General features: G+C 36.4%; 1 protein-coding gene across 4 annotated transcripts in view; it reads left to right on the plus strand.

Annotated features, from left to right (window-relative positions):
• Nav3 (neuron navigator 3) overlaps positions 1-16,747 on the plus strand; it is a 709,344-nt gene that overhangs the window by 451,232 nt on the left and 241,365 nt on the right. The gene's annotated exons all lie outside the window — the stretch shown is intronic.

A 16,747-nucleotide genomic window follows, 5' to 3' on the forward strand; every position in this document is an offset into this window, starting at 1 on the left:
AGAGATCTTGCCCAATACTGTAGTAGGATAAAGGGTTTAGACACAAGACAATTCTTTGAAACTGTCTGTGAGTAATCGAATATTCTCCACCCTTTCTTCTCTTAGGCAGGATTATCCCATTTCTTAAGTAGAACTTCCTATTTGTGTAGGGTTCCCTGGGAAACATTAGAATGCCTCTCCGGTTTTGGTGTCTGAAATGCTGATAAATGAAACATGTTGAAGTATGTAAATCAAATGTACCCAGTGCTTTAGGAATGGTCATTTGTATCTGGGCTGTGATACAATATAACGTTACTGTGGTTGGCATTGTTTGCACAGAGTATGGAATTCAACATAGTCTATAAAATATCTTGTTTTATATCTCCTTATTTTTTTTTGGTAGATAAATGAATGCCTTCTATTGGGCCTGTGACTGTTATGCTTTTTTATTCTCGAGCCTAGGTTATTTTTTTCCAGACACTTTAGTAGATTTCCAGTCTGCTTATTTGTGGCTTGTCACATATTTTTTTGTATCAGTAACTACCTAAGTTAAAGTGACTTAATATAATATATTGTGTCATATAAATCACAAGCAGAACTAACAATTTACCGAACATTTGCCAGTGAAACTGAAGCCTGAAGTCTTGTGTATGATCTCAGTCTTTTTAGATGTGGCTACAAAACCCTATTCTGCAGCCACTACACTCCTCTCACGTTGTCCTGCCTTCTAGAAGAACTGCAAATACTCATATATAAATAGTAAATATAAAAGTTAAGGAAGCAAAGTCCTTAATATTATTGTGCTTATATTAGTGATAAATAGCATAGATCACAAAGATTGACATTGTGTCTTTTAGAGAGAATCCTATTTATTTATAAGTAATTTGATATCTTAAAATTAAGATAACCAATTTAAGTAAATGTATATTGTCCAGTATTGTTCAACTCATCAGACCTAAAACATAAAGATTCAAAAAACACCAAATGGATTCAACAGGTTGTAGGTTGCCATATATATTCATTCATAAGATATAGTACTTAAAAAAAAAAACAAGACCATGAGTTTGAGAGAGAATTGGGGGTGCTCTGGAGAGGGTTAAAAGGGAATGAAAAGGAAGATGGAAATGATACAGTTTATTTTAAAGTGAAATGGTTTTTAATGTATGTTATATTAGGGCAGCTGATTGTGAGTTTCACATAATGAGTCCTGTTCAGAAGCAGAATCAAGCATCCAGAATCATTAACAAAATCTGATTGGGAAGAAAAGCTCCTGTATGAAGTAAGGCCTAGGACCTCCTAATCAGAACTGCCCCAGGGCTATTTTCAGGAAAGCAAGAGTATTGAAGGTGGAGAACTATTGCCCAGGCCTTTTAAGAACATCCTTCTGATTTTCAGTGTATGTATGTTATGTTCATGAGAAGTGTATCTTATTTCTTTACTGCAGTTATGTTAAAGAGAACTGGGTACCAAAAGCCTTCCAACTTTAGCAGAAAACACAAAGGATGGCTCAGACCATGCTCCTATTACCCATCCATGACTGTTTCCTCCACTTCAATGCTCTAGCCTTGTTTCCCTTCTGAAAAGCAGGATTTGACTGTGGTCTGGAACTCCAGCCTCTTCCTTACCTTTCAGCTTCCAGAAACTGCTGCAGTTAGCTTTTGGTTGCTGCTGTTGGAAGTTTTCCCAATACTTCCCCAGATCCCTTTCCACATGATTCACCAGATGATGTTGTCACTGGTCTCTAAGCATGGCAGTTACGAGCAGAACCTAGAAAGGTTTCTATCCCCAAAATAAGATTCAGAGTAAAATCTATATGCCGCTGTAAAGGTCAGAAAAAAACCCTACATCTGTTACATTGCTTTAATTCTTACTTCAAATGACACTGCATTTTAATATAAAGACCTCAGTCATGTAGCAATGGAAAACAATCTGTTGACAGCTAAACCATGGCAGGATTCATTATTAGAAAATTAAACAAAAGAAATCAAAACAAAAAAAAAATCTTTGTGACTTCATCATTTTGACAAATGCTGCCATCTATGGGCAACAATACTGGCAAGAAGTTGCCAGATTTGCTTCAAAGCACTCAGAAAGCAGAGACAGACAAATCTCAGAGTTTGAGGCTAACGTTGTCTCTAGGGCAAGTTCCAGGATAGGAAGAGCTACACAGAGAAACCCTATCTCAAAAACACAAAAAGGTGTAAACTCAAATGTCCCTAAATTCAGGGAGGAATGTTACTTTGAAGATCAGTAAGAGAGAATAAAGCTGGTTGGCTGGGTTCTAGAATCTGTAGGAAATAAATAGCAGTAGTCACTACCAACATGCAAAATTTGGACTACCTATAGATTTTTCTTGTTCTCAAGAAGTATCTAAAAATCTGGAACTTGATATGAAATATTTTTAGCTCTAAAATACTTAATTATTTTAAAACCTTATGATTACTGAATGAAGCATTTTTTGGTAGTTGATCCAACTTTTACTTGTACTTGAATGGCTAATTTCTCCTTTGTCCTGTTCTCATGTCATCTAATGTCCTGGCTGCAGATGGATAATTGACAGAAATATTAGTAGCCTGTAGTACGTTGGAGGAGAGAGCTAAAGGGTGGTATGTTCTGGCTGAAGGAGAAGAGAGAAAAGAAGCAGTAAAATCATAGTAAAAACATGTTTTCCCAGTTCATCCACTGCAGAACTGAGCAATGCTAACACGAGTTACCGAGGGTGGAAAGTCAGTAGAATTATCAGTTGTTGGTCAGATGACCTTGTTAAAACCACTTCAGAAGGAAGTGGTACTGACTGGGAATATTCCAAAGAAGAGCAGAGAATATTGAATTGTGGATGATTAAAGTTCTCAAATTTTCTGAAGAGCCATTATATGGAACTCAAGAATGCTTTTTGAGTCCTTGGCATATAGTTGGAAAGTATATGCTTAGAACATTCTCGAACAAGGGCTTTCGTTTGATGTTGCTAATGTTTTCAGAAATTCTCCTCTCAATATGTTGCCCCCGATGTGTGTGTGTGTGTGTGTGTGTGTGTGTGTGTGTGTATACCATAGATAGTGCTTTGTTAACTATTATAGATTGATCTCTTTGAGTGGGCATCATGGTTTTGTTTTGGATATACTTTCCTTCCATGATACTTCACCCTCTACTACTACCAACAGCAGCAGCAGTGCTACTGCTACTACACACACACACACACACACACACACACACACAGAGAGAGAGAGAGAGAGAGAGAGAGAGAGAGAGAGAGAGAGAGAGAGAGAGAGAAAGTTTCTCTTTTTCTTCTAAGTCTTGTCTGGAACCATTTACCCTATGCTTCCTTGTAAACCTAACACAGAGATCTGGTAAAAGAGGACTAATGTTCCATACTCCTTCCCACAAGAAGAATCATATGAAAATATAAATTATGATTTATAACCACTGAAAGTGGAATTTAATATATTCTGATCTTCTGTGGTCACTTAGTTTGCCTTTTGATCTCAGTTTTATGATAAAAAGGGAATACTCTTTTCTTTTGCTATTTTTAGATTAGAAGAAGTCTTTTAAAGGAATGTAAAATTACTATTGTAAACAAGTTAATGAATTGAGCAATATAGCAAGGCTATATTTTTGTTTTAAACTTTACCTTAGTTTCTTATACACTAAGCTAGAGCGTTCTCAAAAGAAAAAGTGCATCGTTACTGTCCCATTTTCAGGTTCATCAGCTTGAAAGTTAACTAACCACAGTAACTGTGAACCTGGGAATTCATGCTAAGTGTGGAAAGCTCAGATAATACATTTGAGCTACTTTCACAATACAGTAAAATGGGGTAGCAATAAAGAATCCCACATAAAGACTTTATTCTATGTTTATAATAAGAGGAATAAATAAGTCAACAGGAATAAATGTACCAGAATTATAATAAGAAGCTCAAATGTTTTGGATTTTTTTTTTGTTTCAGAGAAACTGCATGAACTAACTCAAATTTAAGTAATTTCATTAAGCAATTTTAAGGATGAAATAGTGCACTCATTCATCCAATCTCTCTTTTTTCTCTCTCCCTTTCCCTGTGTCTGTCCCACTCTCCCTCTCTTCCCTTCTCCTTCTCTCCCTAAAGTGTGTGTTTGTGTGTAAGGCCTTTTAGTACATGTCCTTTCTATTAGATCTAGAACAATTAATTTAATTTCCTGTCAGAATTAACTTGGATTTTTTAACCCAAGTAAAAAATCTTTACAATTATCCAAGACTTGGAGAGCATAGATAGGTTTATTATAGATGATAAACTATCCACTTTGCTGGCTTTTTATGACCATGATCCATCTACATCTTACCACTTCCTCTGCTACCATCTACATCCAAACCACCAAGATTTCTCCCTTAAATTACATTAATAGCTTCCTATTTCCTTGCTTCCACTGAGTCTAATGACTGCTTAGCCAAAGTGATCTTTATAAAAGCATAAGGTTTTTAATTTGTGGATAGAGCATATAAAGAATATGAAAAGAGGGAAGCCAATGATATCACCAAGATATTAGCTCAATTCAACAGAGCAACTGACACCATATCCATTTATATGGATACTTTAATGCAATTTTAATTTAGAAGAAATTGAATAAGAAGGAAAATTGTCTCTTTTACTGAGGTATGGCCTTTAGGTTCAGAATTGAAAAGATGAAAAGTTGGTCAAGATATCTAAAGGATAGCCAATAAATATCTATTATTATACAGTGGAAGATACTTCAGGACAAAGAGGAGGAAAATGATGATTATGAATAGAAACTAGGTTGATTATATGACGAATTATATACTTTTACAAATACATAAAATTTTGTTTATAGAGAAAATTACAGGAAGGAAAGAGCTGGCCTGAAAGGGACAAAGAAGAATAAAGGAGGAACTGATTCACCAGATATAGCAATGAGCATGTAAAAATTGGAATTAAATCCTATTTGAGAATTTTATGGAGATCAAGCCAGTTTCCTAAGTGAACAACTGAATCAAATATTTAGGAAAAGGTCAACACCATATTTGCTAATACCAGAGTGGGTAGTGTGTGAAAAAAAAAGACATTTAAAGGGATTTAAGTTGATATATTCTTAAAGGAAAGGTACAAATTGAAATTTGGCATTTATATAGTGCTCCAGTAGAACAAAAGCAATGAATAGGAAGGATTGATGGAGACTAGAGATGGAAGCAGGAAAGCAGGGAGAAAACATAGAGATTGTTATCTCTGAATCCACATGAAGGAAGGACAATTTTCTAAGTCAAACATGTCAGACAAGCCATGTGGAAAATAACAGCTGGCCACTGATAAGACAATATTGCCTGACCACACATGTGTGGCAAGGATAAAAGATAGGCTCATGAAATACAACGGGTACATCTATGTAAATACAAATGAGTGGTCAAAATTTCTGGGGAAAACTGGCATGATTGCTCATTCAGGGTGGGAGTTACTGTTAATTTTTGAAGAGGAAAGGATTGCAAATCCTCATACAGAAAGATATTTTGTGTTAAGAAATGCAAGTTTGAAGACCATTTCAAAATGTACGACTGGTTCACTGGTTGCCAGAAACCCATCATGTAATCAACTTAATATCCATTCATAATAATTGTTTTCCTTCTCTTTGTCCTAAAGCTTCTTCCACTGTATAAAAATAGATCTTTTCCTTGGCTACCCTTTGACATCTTGACTGCCTTTTGATATTTTCACCTTTGAACCTAGAAGATAGACCTCAGTAAAAGAGACAGTTTCCCTTTCGTCCAGTTTCTTCTAAATTAAAATTCCATTAAAGTTTCCATACAAATGGGTCTGCTGTCAGCTGCTCTGTTTATTTCTGAAAGGGGATCTTGGCATCTTTTCTTTGTCACTTGATCTGTAGCACTACACTGAGGGCTTAATCAGTATGAGGACAGAAGAAGGGACAATTTCAGGACACCGAGAAGATTTAGCACAAAGAATATCAGCAGGAAGAAAGTTCCATTAAGGCTGACGTAGAAAATGAAGCTCACTGGGAGTGTGCTCCTTCTAACTCTTCAGATGGGGGCTAACTTTACGATTCTTAACTTTCCTCCAATTCTCTGGACCATTATTCTTATTTTTTTTACATTAAACTTCTCTGGCATAACATAAATTGAGGCTGAGCTTTGAATCATTATAACAAACTCTCCTGTGAGGTAAATCCTCGCTCCAGAGTTTACAGTCAGGGTGAGCAATGCAAGAAAGTAAGCTTGTTGTTGTTGTTTTATCTGAATGACACATTAAAACAATATGTAGAAATACCTACAGATGTAAGCCATGTAGCTCGAGTCCAAATTCCAATTCCACTATATGTTCTGAGGGTTACACCAATTTCACGATCTCTCCATTGCAAGAGGAGACAGAAGCATAACCATAGTGTTGCTATGAGGACTTACTGGCTTTAATCACGGAAGGATTCAAATGAATGCTCGCCAGAGTTGGTTTATTGTAGTGTTACGAATGTAACTATTACTACTTCTACTTGCTAGAATTAAAACAACCAAAGTCTTCATAATCTTGAGGAAAAGAAATAATTCCTAGAGTGTAGGTGTTTGTCTACTGAGTGGTCTCTTTCTCATATGTTTTTTCAATTGCATGATTTCACATCTTCACCAACAGATGGTCTATCTCCCCATCATCCTTCACCTTCCAGCAGGCTTCTAGACTCTGTGTAGCATCTACCAACTCATTTGAGATCTGAAATGATATCTTTAAGTGTTACATCTTTCTAGATTACAGCCTGGTAGCCAGTTCTCTCTTTGCCTGATTGACAAATGTGTCCACAGCGCTCTACAGAATATCTGTTGTTGTTGAGACCTTGTTTGCTTCTAAGAAGATAAAGACACTGGTATCTACTTCTTAGGACTATGAACTCTTAGAAGAGGAGTAATTTATTAATATATTTGGCACATGCATTATGCTGGGCAAGTAAACAGGATCAAAAGAAGTTAACTGACCACTTCTTACATCCTACGCTACCTCTGTATCACATACATGGAAATAGCTGTTCATGATTTTCCCTTTCTCAGAGTAAGTAGCTGAATGAAGATTGTGGCCTGTGTATAAAACACACAGTGGTAGCTGTATGTGACTTCCATATTATTTTGAAAAGCCAGAAATAAACTAGTCCCATACAGAAGCTATAGGCTGTGGTTGGCTGTGGGTTTTAGAATATTTTCTCATGCTTTGTTACTTTAAAACATAATAGGCTATTGTGCATAATTAGCAGTTACAAACTATGTTCGTCAGCAGGATGTTCCAAAACAACTTATATTCAAAATTGCTTATTTCCACATAGACTTCTAATTACATATTGGATAATAAACATAAATATTAAAATCACTATTTTGTAAATAGAGTATAAAGCCAACAGCATATGTCTCAAGAAAGTATTGGAACTGACATATGGTTTATGACTTCATATAGGCTAAATACATTGTGATTCACTGAAGAGTTTGGAAGCCTCTTACGTAGAATGGTTTCCAAATGGGCAGGCAGCATTTACTAAAATGCACGCAAATGCATTCCTCAGAGGCAAGAGAAATAAAGGTACTAGGATTTAGGGGTGTATAGTACAATTTCAAGAGAGTATATATTGCATCCCTTTGACTTCTAGAGTCTAAACAAATTTACTGATTTTTGTATTTAATGCCTTTCAGAGTAATATTTGCATTTTCTACTGAATGTATGTGAATACTGTTTGTCACAAAAGCATCTGCTTCCTTCGATGATGTCCTTAGTGATCACAAAAATATTATGATTAATGAATGATTATTTTCTAAACTATTTTCTATTCACTGTATCTCAGAGATAAATACAGTATATCCTCCTACGAGATATTTTCTTTTACATATTTTGGTCTTACCTATGTAACTATATGGCATAGTTTATATTAAAAGAAATTGAATATGAAATGAAATCCAAAATTCCATAGTCAAGAGCAGAGAAAATGAGTAGAAATAGAATTTAAATCAAGACCTTCGTCCTTTGATCTTGCTCAAGATACTTAATTTCACTCTGCCTAAGTTTCTTTATCTGCAAAATAGGTACAGTACGGCCTTATAGTCACAGAGGAAAGTCAGACTAACTTGTTATTTTTATTTTAAATAAGAATGTCACTTTATTGAAAGATTAGCAGACACAATATCCTTTTTCCTTCTAAAGTCAGCTCCTGGAAGATTCTTAGACAGCCCCTAGGTGATGTGTGTCCCATCATCTATGTTCTAATATAACTCTATGATAGTGTAGAAGTTGACAGTTTGTTTCATAATTTTTGTACACCATTTTTCATGAAAATTATAAAATCATACAGTAATCTCTCTTCAACTTTAGGAAAGTCAAATGTATTATCAAAATTATTGGTGTAGGCCCCAGCTGGATTGGAAAAACTTAAGTATCAAATCATACTTTATACTCCGAAATATAAATGTCTAAATATAGGTTAGATGTCTATTTTTTTTCTTGTGAGATTAAGTTGGACAACTAAGGTAGTCCACTATGGTTAAAGTATTATGCAAATATATTTACTCTTGTCATTCGTGAGCCTTCTCTGTGATACTTGTACTATTTTTATGTCATTTTTCATTAGAATTATACTATGGTACCATGAAGCCTTTCTTAAACTATGTCCTACAGAGAGCTCAACCACAAAGGGAATTGGAGTAAGGAATATAGCTCTGTGGCAGAACAAGTGCTTAGTGTAAATAGTGTTTGAGTTCAGACCCAGAAAGAGAGGTGTGCTGAGGAGGTTGGAGTAGGGCGATAAAGGCAAAAAACAAAACAAAACAAAACAAAAAAACAAAAGCCAAACAAAAACGTGAAATTAGGACATTTTTTCAGAGCCATTATTGCTCCAAAATTGTTTTTATCCCAAACCACCCTTACCTTTGTGTAAACTTTTGTCTGACCTTCACTTCCATCAAGTGGCTTCCATCTGTGTACCAGGTGTATTATACCAGAATCTATAATATATATATATATATATATATATATATATATATATATATATATATAAAACCACTTCACATCTTCAACACAAAGCTCTGTGTCCCCAAACACATGACTTCCATGCAAGAACAAGGCCGGTATTCAATGCTCAGAATAGTTTCATGAACCTGGGCAATAAGGTTTGTGTCTTCTGCCCCCACCAAGTCATTGTATGTGAGGTTGAAGATGTAGAAGAAAAGATGGAAGGCAATAAAATAAGTCATGAAGGGTGAGAGATGGGGCCAGTATCGATACTGATGTGTGGGGACCAGTAACTCAAGACCAAAGGGAAGACCGCAAAAGCAATGCATTTGGAAAAGAAGTGAGTGAAATTTGTTTGCTACCTCTTCAACCTGAATATTATGTCACCTATCAAATAGTGTGCACACATAAAGGAACTATATGATGGAACAAGTGAATCGTGGCCCTTAGAGTGATGTGTCACTCTGTACAACATTAGGTTTAAAATAATAGGGCAGCAATATATTTAGGGAAGGAGTAAAATACCATTTCTCTATGAAATGTTATCAAAAACCATAGGGCTTTTTGGTAGTTTTTTTGTTGTTGTTTTCTTTTTTGTTTGTTTGGGTTTTTTTTAATTTTTCCATTCATGAATTTACATTTCCTCCCCTCCGGCAATTCCCCTCCCACTCCCCCACTTATATTCCTCCTTCCCCCTCCCTGCTTGAGAGAGGGGCAGGGAACCCTGCCCTGTGGGAAATCCAAGGCCCTCCCCACTACATCCAGGGCTAGTTAGCTGTGCATCCAAATATGAAAATTCTAGCATTTCATATTAACAAATTAATATATAATAGGTTTAATTATATGCAGTTGAAATTAAATATTATATTTTCACTTATTTTTGAGACAGTATATTATATAGCCTAGGCTCACATCAAACTAATGATTCTTCTGCCTGCTCAGCCTCTTTAGTCTTAATGTAAACATGCACAAAGTGCCCCCTATTTTGATATTTATTTTTGATTACAAGTGTTACCGTTCCCAGTCTATATGTGTGTATTTTGGTGCATTTTCTAAAGTATATGTATTTATGGTAATGAATAAGCAGAATAAACTAGCATATATATTTTAAACATTTATGATCTATTCATCTCTCTCAATTCTTAGATACATCATAGCTATTTGGTCAATCTGTAAATATTTTCTAATTATCAGAAATCTCCAAAATAAAAAATCTACTAAAGGAAGTCAATCCATGTAGTTTGAACCCATGACATGAAGGGCTGTAATTCTCACTGGGAGTGTTTTTTATGTCAACTGTCAACCAGTATGCATTTTCCTCAGTTTGAAATGACCAATCCATTTTATAAAAACTAAATAAATCCCTAACATTTAGACATTATTTTTGAAATATGTTTCCTTTTTATTTGTGAGTATGTGCTTGTGAGCCCAGAATTTTTCCTGGAGACTGGAAGGAGGTGTTGGATTCCCTGGTGTTGGCATTGCAGACAGTTGTGGGGACACTGATGTGGGTGTGGTTCTCTGAGAGAAGCAAGTCATCTTCATCACTGAGCCATCTCTCTAAGCCCCAAAACATGAATTTTTTATTGATTTTTATTGAACTCTACATTATTCTCTGATCTCCTTCCTGCCTCCCCCGTCCCCTCTCCCAAGGTCCCCGTGCTCCCAGTTAATCAGGAGATCTTGACTTCTTCTACTTCCCATGTAGATTCGATCTATGAAAGTCTCTCTTAGAGTCCTCTTTGTTGTCTAGTTTCTCTGGGATTGTGACATGAATTTTTCTGAGATTATAGTACGATACCATCTGACTCTTTCCTTTCTGAACTTTAACCCCTCCCCGATCTCCCTAAAATTCATCACCTCTTTTTTCAATTAATTATTATCGTATCCATATACATATATACATGAAATTTTTGAAATGGAATTTATGCCCTGGCAATGTTGAAGCATGCATGGGCAGCCCATATGTGGTGGTTCTGTTGAACTTGTCCTTATTGGGTTCATAGTCTACGTTGATGAGATGCACTGACTAAGTCTCTTCCTCAAGAGGGCACCGGATCTCATTACACATGGTTGTGAGCCGCCATGTGGTTGCTGGGAATTGAACTCAGGACCTTTGGAAGAGTAGGCAGTGCTCTTAACTGCTGAGTCTAAATATAACCTGCTCAGTATGTATGATGGTACTGGTATGGATGCTTTCATGAATATTTTAAAGAACTGTGTGGTATAAGTAAAGTGGACTTGAATTTGTTACACAAAATATTTTGATAATTTCTGTCACCTATTCCATTCTCTCACTTATTTCACGAAATCCTAATAGTATTTTCTATTTTCAGAACCATACTGCTATTTACATTATAATGACAGTTGTTTGGTGGTGTATTTGGGTTTCTGTTGTTGTTTGGGTTTTTTTGTTTGTTTGTTTGTTTGTTTGTTGAGACAGACACTCTCCATGCAACACAGACTGGTCTTGAACTAACAGCAAGCTTCCCACTGTCATCTCCAAGGGCTGGGGTTGCAGCTTTGTACAATCACACCAAGTCCTGGCAGATTTGATGAAGTTTTCAAAGTTCAATTATGACATGAATAATATGTATAAGAAAAGATACTTTACGATAGAAAAATTGGCCTTCAAATCACATTTGTGCTACATATACATGTATCTGTATTTAAAGATATATTGTATACACACACACATATAAGACATGATTTAACTCCCTGACTCATTTATGCAAGGTCTTTTCATGCTCAAGGAGCGTAGCTATCTCAAAACAAAGAAAAGCTGTGTCCCACAACTGAGATCCAAGCACTTTACACAACTCTGACTTTATCCTGGGCTTCAGACATTTTTCTAGAGGACCTGAGACCCTAAAAGCATCTTTTTGTTGTGAGTCTCTTCCTTCTGTTCAACATACTCCTTTCCAGTCTGAACTGAAACAGATTTCCCATCAGCTTCTTTTTTTTTCCCTGTCCTAGTGTCTGAATGTGTACCATCCACTCAGTGAATGCTGGCTTTATGAGATGTTGTTAATTCTTAATTCTTTGTGGATTTTAATCACATCCAGAGCAAAAGCCCACCCCACCTCAGAGCCATGACATTTTGAGGAAGCCAAATTGAGGTTTTATGAGACTCTCTGCTTTTAATTGAATGAAAACTTCAGCAGCTGTTTAGCTGGTTAATACTTCCCGTAAATTTTACACGTTGTGTCTTTGCCAACTTTGGAAACGACTTTCAGAGAGCGTCAGCAAACATTCTTCGGAAGACTAATCCTGCCCTACTGGCATGTAAAGAGGCTGCTGCCAGGAGCTCAGTGCATGCAATTGCTCAACAGTCAATCAGTCAATCATCCGAGAACAAGGGAAATGGTCTCAGAGATACACATAGGATTGATGCTGCCCAGCCTTCATCTGGCACCAAAAGAACCAGTGACTTTGACATTTTAGTCTGTGCTACTCTCTCGTGATTTACTGTAGATGTTCCCATGTCATGAAAATCACAAGATAAATACTTGGCTTTTGTTTAAAAATCACATTTGAAGGGCAGCTTCTTGGTTTTGGGAGGTTCCATTAAAATAAGTTATTATTGTAGGCATTGATTCAGTTCTCTCAAAGGTTATCAGATACCCTGTGGGATAATCTGTTCTTGCTGTTCCTTCCCTTGTGTGAATAGGGAGTGACAACCCACGGGCCATTCAAGTGTGCTGTAGAAGAGAGTTAATGCTGTACAGTGTGCAGAACAGTTTTCAGATATCTGTTTTAATTTCAAATCTGCCCATTGAAGTTTATATCCATAAACTGAAATCTTTGCGAGGTTACAAAATTCAGAATGGCTTGTGTTTCATTTAGGGGTGTGCTGTGTTCTACATTACACCTAAAACCTGTCAATAAATGCAAATAAGTTGCAAAATACAAAATTTAAATTATATTTTATTTTTATTTTTTATTTTTGGTTTCTTGAGAGAGGGTTTCTTGGTAGCTTTGGAGCCTGTCCTAGAACTAGCTCTTGTAGACCAGATTGACCTCGAACATTTTCAAACTTAAGGAAATGCAGCACAACTAATTTCTAATGATATTTCTGCTTATTCAAATGTGTTCAAGTGATGAGAACATGCCATGTTGGGATTCTAGTTGTTAGACCCCCTCAAAAATCCTCAAACCCCTGAATTCTTCTTTGGTATCTTTTAATCATTCATGTCCTCCTTCCCTAGGGAAAATTACTCCATCCTGGGTGTATTTCTTGAGCAGCAACCAATTTTCTTTGGCATCTCCTCCTCCTAGAGCTGGGAAGGCCTGATTTCAATGTGTAATTAACTTTATTTCGCAACACCATAGAAAGCCCTCCTTGAATCTAACATGATATGTTTCATACGGGGAATTGAGTCAGAACCCTTTGTGCTAACGATTCATTTAAACCTAACACTGATATTCCAGCTAAACATGCTTTCTGGCACTCAGTGGAGCTTGCGAGTTTGCTTAGTGATTCTCTGAAATTTCCCCTCCATGGCCCTCGAGAGACCTGTCAAATAAATAGCAGATGTAGAGATTACCAGCTACAGTTGCATGCTTTATAAAACCAGACGCTCAGCCAGGGATTTCCCACTGGGTCTCTTTATATTAGAAAGAAGCAAAGATCTACCAGCCACAAACCAGAAATGCATCCAGAGAATGTATTCCTTATAGAAAATTTTGAATGTAACTCTGCCAATTTTGATCAGGAAAATTTGGTCAAGATGGGAGGAACCGTATCTTCAAGATAAGGTAGTCAGTTTGTCTGAAGCAACTGACTTCACAACACTATTATCTTCCCTAGTAGAGCTATGAAAGGGAGGAAATTTTAAATTGGTAGCTAACTTTGCTGTGTATTCTCACGGCCTTGAGCATTCCGCATTCATTCATGGACTTCTCAAGGAAAACAGACGAAAGACCACAACTGATTGTACCTTGACAGCTCCTCAGAAAAACAACACAAAGGCAAAGGGGAAAGAATTATTCATCCTACTGAGTGAGAAAAAAGATACAGTGATTGTACTAAAGGCTGTTAGGTGTTCATTGGAAGGATTAAATGAAGGCTATCCACAGATTCTTCAATGAAGCTTGAAATTTCAAATATACAAGATTTATTTCTCCATTGCATGAAAAGGATTTAAATTTGTGAGTGACCTTTCACCTACAATGTCCCCAAACAAAGCATATGCAAAGGCTATCTTTCTATTGATTTTTGAGTTAAAAGTCTAAATAGATGTTGATAAACATGATCAAACAATAAATTGTGGAAAATAACAATATAGGAATTGACATAATTCCCAAGGACCACATAACTGTTTATCAATTATTATGGTAGACTCTAGAAAATATAATGTTCAAAGAGTGATGACATATTTAATGTTTAATATTAAAAAGTCAACACCAAAGACAGAGGAAACAGATTTAATGCAAAAGACAAAGTCAATAGTATCTTCCCTTTCCATGTTTTATATTGATTGTAATACAATCAATATATTTTGATTGATTGTAAATGATGCGATGTAATGAAAGTAATAATGAGCAATACAAGATCTTTAAAATCTTAACACATAAGATAATTCCAGTAACATGCATTTCGGTGTGTAAGAGCTCACCACTCAGCCTATCTTCTAATGTTCTACTCCATGCCATATGCTTTGCAAACTGATTAGGCTGCCTTAGCATTTCAATCTTATATATAACTAAATGACATAGAGTGTATTGTAACAGGAGGGCCTGCTTGTTGGGGTTTCTGTCCTGCCCACAGCTGGTAAAATCACACAGAGGGTCTGCATTAATCATAAACTGACTGGCCCATTAGCTCAGGCTTCATATTAGCTCTTATAGCTTATATTAACCCATCATTCTTATCTGTGTTAGCCATATGGCTCAGTACCTTTTTCAGTGGGCCAGGTCACATCCTACTTCTTCAGTGTCTGGCCAGGACTGCAGAAAGAGCTTCCTTCTTCTAAGAATTCTCCTGTTCTCATTGCCCTGCCTCTACTTCCTGTCTGGTTGTCCCGCCTATACTTCCTGCCTGGCTACTGGCCAATCAGCATTTATTTAAAACATAATTGACAGAATACAGAATTGTCCCACACCAGTGTATCATTGCCCATTTCTCTGCACATGAAAACTGTGACTTCACTACTTTCCTAACAACAGCAAAGTTATTCCCTCCCAAAATGGAGATCTCAAGTCAGGGTAATCTGTCTCTGCTTTTGTACGAGTGAGCCGCTGGTACACCACCCTATAGTTCATGAATCCCATTACTTTTGAATGTTAACTTTTGGGTTGAAATACTGATAATGTTTTTAAGTTATTACATTATTTAAGAAGAATTTGAATGAGCAGGAAATAGATATATTTTATGTCATCTTTCTTAGTCATTTACTGAAGTGTATTACTCAGATTGCCTTCTGGAGCTGACAAGATTCTGTATAACCAGTGCTTTGCATGCTAAGCAGCTCTTTTCTCCGGTGGTCTTCATTGTGGTGTCTGAGAGTTGCCTGTTTACCCCCCCAACTTCTCATGAAACTATACTTTAACTTATTAGCCAAAGTCTGCAGCTGTGGAAAGTACCAAGTCTGACCATGAAGGGCAGGAAGCATAGGAAGGGCAGGATACATTTTGGATGCTGTCCCCTACTCCTGGAAGTGAGTAGGCAAGCCCTTTGTGCAATATTTCTCTCGCTGTCTAGTTCTACGTTCTTCTGTCTCTTCAGTCATTTGAGATTTTGTGATAACCTTCTATCTCTTTTCCTGTTATAAATGTGACAGTTGCTTCCTGTTCTGGATTATGTAAACACACACTGTTTATTTTCGTGGTTGCTCCATAATTTCTAATCAAATCTCCAAAGCAGATTTCTTGTATTCAAAATAACTAGAAGACTTTTTATTCCTCAATTAGATCCTGGACTCATAGAATCACATTTTTCGTATAAAGGTTGAAGCTAAATGGATCTGCATAGTTGGTCAATTCTGTTCTTGAACTGGAAAAGAATAAATAAAACTTAGGAAAATTAACTCACACATCCAACCAGGAACGTTGTTTTCCAGCAGGAGTGTCAACCGTGTGGAATCCAGATTGAATTAATCATATACAAGAAGTATTCTTTGAGCTTACAGCTGTCATCTGTCATCCATATAGAATGCATATAACATTTTCCCCTTTCATGTGGACCCCAGGGGTTCCACTGACTGACTATAGTTCAGTTTATTAGAGCTCACTCCAAGTGAAATACATTTAACATCACTATGAGTTTACTTTAGTTAGGATTTCATAGTCAAAGCTGTTTTGTTTCAGAAAAGTATCAGTTTGTATATTGCTTCTGCATTGTCTTCACCAATAATTCATAAACTAAACTGAATGTTTGATGATACCATGAGTGCTGATATCATTTGGACCTCCATGACAGTCATATGACACATATTTACAGTCATTTCAGTTATTAGAAGAGGTGCACTGAATAAATTTTTCCTTTAACCAAATAAAGAAAAGAAAGAAACAGCAATGATAACAAAATAAATCAGTATTCCATGTCCTAAGATAGTAAACATTTATTTAGTGAGCAATTTGTTGATTGGTCACCTGGTCTGGACTCATACCAATCAAGCTCATATCTACTCCATCTCATCCAGACATGGAAGTGGGGATTTTGGGAGATCATATGGCTCTTAGCAGCATAGGTGATGAAGGCTTGATCAGTCCATATGATGTTCACTAACCTTTCAGATACCCTAGATGTACATTGCAAATGAATAGTTCCACGAATAGTGAGCAAAGATCACCAT

The sequence above is a fragment of the Microtus oregoni genome, unplaced genomic scaffold (assembly GCF_018167655.1).
Source record: "Microtus oregoni isolate MIOR12 unplaced genomic scaffold, Mior012 000001F_ref0000356, whole genome shotgun sequence".
Classification (NCBI taxonomy): Eukaryota; Metazoa; Chordata; class Mammalia; order Rodentia; family Cricetidae; genus Microtus; species Microtus oregoni.